General features: G+C 42.4%; 1 long non-coding RNA gene across 1 annotated transcript; it reads right to left on the bottom strand.

Moving 5' to 3' along the window:
* Positions 1-1,085: 1,085 nt before the first annotated feature.
* On the bottom strand, positions 1,086-6,724 carry LOC134472756 (uncharacterized). Its single transcript, XR_010042714.1, has 4 exons — positions 6,392-6,724; positions 5,142-5,284; positions 4,206-4,323; positions 1,086-2,108 (listed from the first exon to the last, which is right to left on the bottom strand). It is a non-coding gene; the product is annotated as an uncharacterized LOC134472756 (long non-coding RNA).
* Positions 6,725-7,039: the final 315 nt, after the last annotated feature.

Here is a 7,039-nt window from a genome sequence, read left to right as displayed (position 1 = left end):
TGGTTTCTAAGCCAGTTAACCAATAGGGCGGTTTCACCTGGGTTGCTGCCTCCTGGAGTTTCATTAGTAGGAATATCTACTGATTGATAGTAAGTTCACCCAAAATATGAACTATAGATAATACCACAGACTTCTCTAACTGTGAAACAGATTTTTTATTACTATGTTAAAGAATATGTTTTTGCTGATGATTCATTCTGCTTTTGTTGGAGAGATATATCAAAATAGTAATTCACTTATTGACCAGGGAGAATTGTAATTACATTTATTGTTTCATATGGAATTATGTTGAAATGAACTTATGTATTTATTTATATTTGTTAAGTCAAATAGCAACTTTAATTTATAAATTTTATACAATCTCAAGGAACCTGAACATTTTAGGGGGTTAATGGGGGTGTCACATAATTAAAAGACTCCTTAATTGCACTCTCTACAAAAATAAAATCAAACAATTAAGTGAAAATTACCTATGAATAACTCAAGGTAACAATGAAGAGCAGATCTTCAAGATAGGATAATGGTCAGATAGATTTTCTTTAGTGAGAATTTTTATATTATTTGCAGGTGAAGAAACTGAGCCTCAAAGTTGCAAGGACTTACCTAAGGCTATGCTCCATCTAAAGGATTCTTGGCAGACGCAATATTGACATCAATTAGAAAGCCACCAGAGCCAAGGCACTGGCTCCGTGGCTGTACATCCTCCCTGAGGTTATGGTGGGGGTCCTGGTGCTCAGAAGCTTCACCCTTGGAGAAGGCCAAGAGTGTCCACTTAGGGTTCTGACTCTGTAGGTCTCTAGACCTAGAGACCTTTAAATCCCATGTTTTAAGAAACAGTCACTCGCATTATATCATCAAGTATGTGTGAACACCACCACACAGATACACCTACACACACAGATACACACTACACACACACACACACACACACACACACACACATGCGCATGCACAAATAAAAACCATGGAGAAGGATCACATAGACAACAACTAGTGGAAGTTATTCTGCAATTGACTTCAAATTTCAGTAATGCAGGATTACATATCCAAGAAATGACAACGGTCACTAAAAAAGATACACACACACAAATGTAATAACTTTATTAATTTAGTTCCAGTGAATTCTCCTTCATTTCTTCTTTATCTCTTCCTTTTCTCTTCATCCTTATAAAACAAGGGCCAGGATCTGCCTGGTTGATCCTAGTGGCCAGACAACTGGTTTTTTGTAGTTTTACTGTCAAACTGTGGTCAACCAGGGTCCCTGGCAGGACTGGATGCTCCATGTGTTACAGAGGGAAGCTCAGGTGACCATTTCTCCTGTGACTGACCAGTGGGCTGTGGAGGCCCCTACTCCCAGACACATTAAGACAGCAGCTCCAGGCAGCCAGTGTGTACACACCTCCAGCTTGGCCTTACTTCAGAGGTTGTGCCGGTGACCAGTGAGTGCCGGTCCCAAAATGCACCTTCTTTCTGTGGATCCACCAAGGAATCTGGTTTGCTTAAGTGTGAAATTAAATCAGAGACATTTATGGAGACTTCAAGCCAAGTCATTGAACACAAAATTATGCAGCCATAGCACATACCAGTAAAATCAAAAGACTTGGTTCTCAGGGACACGCCAGTCCCAAACCCGAGCAGCAGAGCAAAGGACATCATATTGGGGATGTGCCTCCTTCCCAGAAAGACAGGCAGCAGATCCCTTAGCAGGCTTTCTTAATGGCCAATCCATGCACTAGTGTTTGTGAGGGGAGCCAGAGGGACTGCTTGTTTACCGACTGGATGAAAGAACAAACTACAAGGTTAGGAACACAGTACCCAGAGAGACTTGGGAAATCCATTGGACATGAGTAAAATACAAACCACTGCAAAGGGGACATATGCATGAATTCTAAGGATCCAATGACCCTAAAATTTTTCTGAAGAATCACAAAAACTGTAGATGCATACATGGAGATGCAGCCTGGCCTCCTAGGGTCTTTGTGCAAAGTTGTTCTTGGTTGCATCCAGGACTATCCAGCAGCCTCTTGGTCATTTGCACCTGCTTGCTCCCTATCCAGGCATCAAGGTTAGGGGGAAGCTGTGACCCGAAATATGGGGGTAGATCCAATCTGCAAAAGGAAAATCAGTGTGAATATGCAAGATGACATTCAGTTGCAAATAAAACAATTCATTATTAGACTCACTAACCATCTGGACAGCACAAGGATGGGTGAATGTTACATAGTTTGTTCATTTAGGGCATGTCTAGGAAACCTTAATATTTATTAGGTGACTAAAAATCAATGTATGTGTGTGAGAAGACCATGTATATCATCTTTCTTTACCAATCAGTTTATATAAAATAAAAATTTCCTCCCAGTATTATGCCGTATTTCTACATTGAGCATTCTTAGTCCTGATCCCTGTCCTAGACATTATGTTCAAAGGACATTTCCAATATGAGCGTGAAGGTTATGACTTAAAGAATTCCACTTAAGACACAGGACTCAGGGGAGGCAGAGTTCAAGCTAAGGTTTCTCTGTACTGGAATCAGGACTTATGATCACAGTGTATTCAGCAAAGGGAACAGCAAAGTAAGCACTGGGTGTCCCCTTCATCAGGGAGACCAAATGTTTATGCTTATAGTGTAGGATACCTTGACTGCCTTCCAGCTCAGGAGTTGCTTTTGTGCTGCCAGTTGGTTTTATAAACAGAGTCACAGCTCTGTAGAAAGCACACTGCACATTTACTGCACATCAAGGTCTATCATGTGTAGTAAATGTCATCTGCTTGGTGGAGTGCGACTCTATCCCAAGAACAGAATGAGAGAGGCTGCAAACAGGACAGCCAAGGAGAGGCTATCCAAGGGATGTCAATCTAAACCCAAGTCCATTTAAACAATGCCAGAGGAAGCGACACTTGGCAATTCTGGCTGAACAGTCCTGACTCAGTTGTTGGCCAAATTGGGGTGCTGCATTCTTTGATCAGCAGCATGATGGGCCTGGCAATTCATCATACTGCTGGAAAAACTCCTGGGTGACAACAGCAGGTGGCAATGAATGGTGCCAAAAGATAGGGATCCAAGCGGCCTTCAGGGGCTCTCCTCTAGAGAGTTTCACTCTGGGGAGGGATCTAACCACCAAAGAGAGGATCTAATTTTTTTTTTTTTTTTTTCCTGAAGGCTACTAAGGCAGGCTTGCCAAAGCCCAGTTTGCATGAGGGAGCCAAGCATTGATTTCTACTCAAATGATCTCTGCAATTAACCTAACAGGGACACCTTCCATGGGCTCAGGAATTCATTCTCCTGTTCAAGTACAAAGTAGAAGAATTATGTCTGCTTCAAAATCCATAGCCTGAAATCGCAAAGGCTCAAATTCTTGCCCAGTTGGCAGGCTTGGGTGACTCCCAAGTTCTGTCTTCTTAACGTGCTTCTCATGTTATATTTGACTGTAGTCTAATTATCAACAAACATAGTGACTCAGATCTCTAGGTCTGGCTCTTCACAGCTAAAAATCAAAATGCTGCTGGGCGTAAGGGAAAAAAAATGCAGGAGCCCTTTTATAATCCTTAACCAGACACTTCCACCAGTGAACAGCAGAGGGGGCTGCAAAAACCACAGAATTAAACACTTGCAGAAGAAAAGAACCTTTTAACCTAAAAACCAATCATTCTAAACCTTTTCAAAATATAAAAATGGTTCTTCTTTGTGCTTTAAACTATCAGCTGGTCTGTTTTTTTATTTTTACTTTTTATTTTTAGAGCTTTTTCAGAGTGTCCCAGACATGCTTATGAATTTAACTTATTTTTTTAACATGGTAGATTTTTAAACACTTTTCCTTTTGTGTTCCTCTAAGGAAGTTACCATACAATTTTCAAGAAAGCAAAATAACTATCTGTTATTAATTTAGTCACAACAAGTCAACTCACCCATATCTCAGAACTGGAACAAAATATGCTTTTGCCCTTTTACAATGTTTATTAGTGGACATAGTTATGCATGCAGATTCTTTAAACAATTGTTTTTCATTCGATTGAGAACCTGCACCAATCCAGTCTAAACAAATCCTTGGTCAAGCTTCAGGCTATGCATCAACTTGTGTAAAAACAAGGCACAAGTACAAAGGATAGAGTAGAATCAGTCAAATAAATGTCTTGTTGAAAGAGTGCACAAACCGAACCAGGAAATCAGTTTCTCCCATTTGATTTGCAAGTCAAGAAAACAGCACCTCCGATTTCCTCTCAGGAACTGGAGAGAACAGGTCCAGAAACAGCCGCCACAGCGAGGCAGCCCCTTTGCGGCTCACCTGATTCCAAGGCATTTTCTCAGCCACCAGCAGGGTCCATCTGGGGAGAGAGATGAGAAAGGAGCAGATGGACAGATGCCACTTCTGGACAAATTCAGTCCACAAGTGTGTCAGTGACTCCAAAGCTGCCAGGTCTGGCTGTGCATTTGGGTCTGTGTTAACCCAGATAAAGAGAAGGAAGCTCCTGTCCCTGGCACAGAGGCCTCGGATTGCCAGATGAGAGCTGAGATATTATGCTTGTGATATAGATTGGGGCAATTAACAAGTATAAGTTATTTCAAAATAAGCTTAAATCTGCATTTTATGTGTGCAAGTTTCCAGCTGTAATGGGATTATGATGTCAGCAAAGGGAGAGAAGTCCGCAGCTGCAGAAGGCTAAGGGGGTAGCCGACAGCTGTTAAAATAGAGAAGGAATGGTGATTAATTCTTATTATGTGTTTGAAGATTTCACAACGAGTTCAAGACCCAATCCTTCCCTTGGGGCATGAAGTGGAGGAGTGGAGTGGCCTGGTCTGTCGTATTCGCCCACCCAGTCATTTTGTTGCTCAGTTTTAATTTGATTCAGCATTTTTACCAGCCCAGATACTCTGTGTATCTATTAGGTCATATTTAAATAAGCTAGTATAGAAGAGAAGGATTGTGTGTCCTGTTTCCCAGTGTGACCACCCTCCCCCATTCATTTGGGTTGCATCGGTATCAGTTCTGGGGAGCTTGATGTCCCAAACTGGGCTTATGAGCAGCCTAGGTGGAGCTTAGTAGCTGCCTCTGATTCATATGTTCCCTGGTAAGTAGCCAGAAAAAACCAAGGGCTCAAACAGGCCCTCAGCTAACTTCCAAACAATTCGTTTTCATTTTTACCTTCAATTATGTGTATATCTGGGGTCAGGTACCAGGTACGGCAAGACATGTCTTCTTTCTGACGTTTTATGTTATTTGGATTTCTGTTTTCCTGTATCTTTGCACAAAATTGGATATGATGGTCTCCAGAGGGAAGAAAGTATCTATGAAGCCATAAAACAAGATAATGTCATATAATGTAGCTGAGATAATGTTTAAAATAACAGGACAATTTAACAGTAAAAACAAGTAAAATATGGGGGGGGGGGGAATCTTGAAATTTTTGTCTAAAATATCCCTGGCCAAATGTCATATGATATAAATTGAAGTTGAAAAGTAAACATCCCTGGTTTGAACACTTGGTAGTTCTAGGTCAGCAGTTATCTAGTTAGAAGTCCCCAGGAAATCTCCTTCTTTATCTATAAAATCTCTTCATCAACTCTGGTCACTGAGGGTCCTTCCAGAAGCTACCGGGATCCCCAAAACAGCTATCCATTGTGGACACCTGACTTCGTATTGTCGTCTGGGCCTCTGAGGCCTCATTCCCTGCACTTGGTAGAAGTCAGTAGTTTTTGGATGTGCAGCTGACTTACACTAAATTGGGAAGAAAGAGAATGCAGCAGAGGCAGTAACTCAAATTATAGGAAACAATGAGCAGAGGCTTAGAATGTATCAGAAAAAAAAAAGCTTAAAATCATAAACATTCAATTAAGGAATCCGCTGGGTACTGCATACTGTATCTGTTCTCTAATATGATCTATTATTTCTGTTTTTCTGCCTGTGCGTTTTTACCATAATGACGCATTCCTCCACACAGGTCAGGAGGCAGACAGGCTGCAATGTAAATGAGGCAGAATAATGCCTGCTCCTTTCCCAGCTCGGCCTTCTGGCTTTGACATAAGTCCTGGGGCTTCAGGGATGGAAACAAAGGGCGCTTGTATCCCGGCTTCCTATCTCTGGGAAGATCATATTGCTCAGTCCTCACTCCCCTCCCCCTTTTCTGTATTAAAAAAAAAAAAAAAGGAGAAGAATTACAGAGTTCAGGCCAGAAGAAAAGTTTGAAACCCCCTAAGAATATGCTTGCCCCGTGGGGGAGGGGTGGGTACACAGCCGGAGGATTTAATTTCAGGGCAGCTGATGTGGTTGATCTCTAATTCATCAGATGCTTCGCAGAACTCACAGGGTTCTAAAATGACCTTGGGTCCGTTTTTACCCCGTTTCTGTGCAGAAATGTTTTGAGCTCACTCGCCTAATTCTCCGTATGGCGTTACCTGGATAAGTTGGTTATTACATCAGCAGACAGTTGTTTGTTTTAGGTTCTCTCATTTTAAAGTGAAACTGGAACAATGAAACAAAGTTTGTTTTTCATCTCCGTTTTTCTTCCTTCTCTTAAGAAGAGTTTAAAGGTGATCTAAAAACCATATCCGAACAGCATCCAATCCAGTACGGTGAGTCTGTGCGATGCTTTTCACTTAAAGGTTATAACCTGGCAAAAGTTAATCAGAGAAGAAAAGGACAACCTGAGACACGCTTAACCTTCAGCTTAACTTGCGAGGGACCTTGGTCTTGGAAAAGGTTGGGGTTTGATGAGGTGGCCCTGAGGCAACTTTCAAGGATGTCTTCTTTCAGGACAGCTTCCTGGGGGCTGCAGAGTGGGCCCTGGAGCCCAGGCTGGCTGGCAGACTCACACGGCCTGCATATGAGGGTTTCCCCCATGCCTTCAAGCTGGAGCCTATGAGGTTTCCATGCAGCCCAGTGTCAGGGCCCAGCTGAGAAGCGGTCACAGCTGCTGTGCACAGAAACTCTAACAGCCAAAGGTAGGGGGTCCTGGAGGGGTGCCAAGAACTGCCTGAGAGGTCAGAGGAAGGGGGGAGATGAGGAGCTGGAAAGGGGAGAGCGGAAGGAGGCTGTAATGGGAT

Source organism: Cavia porcellus, unplaced genomic scaffold (genome assembly GCF_034190915.1).
Source record: "Cavia porcellus strain 051 isolate PalLab524CR breed Dunkin Hartley unplaced genomic scaffold, mCavPor4.1 scaffold_2, whole genome shotgun sequence".
NCBI classification, from domain to species: domain Eukaryota; kingdom Metazoa; phylum Chordata; class Mammalia; order Rodentia; family Caviidae; genus Cavia; species Cavia porcellus.
Note: the sequence above shows the minus strand (reverse complement) of the source record. Positions and strands in the feature narration are given on the sequence as shown.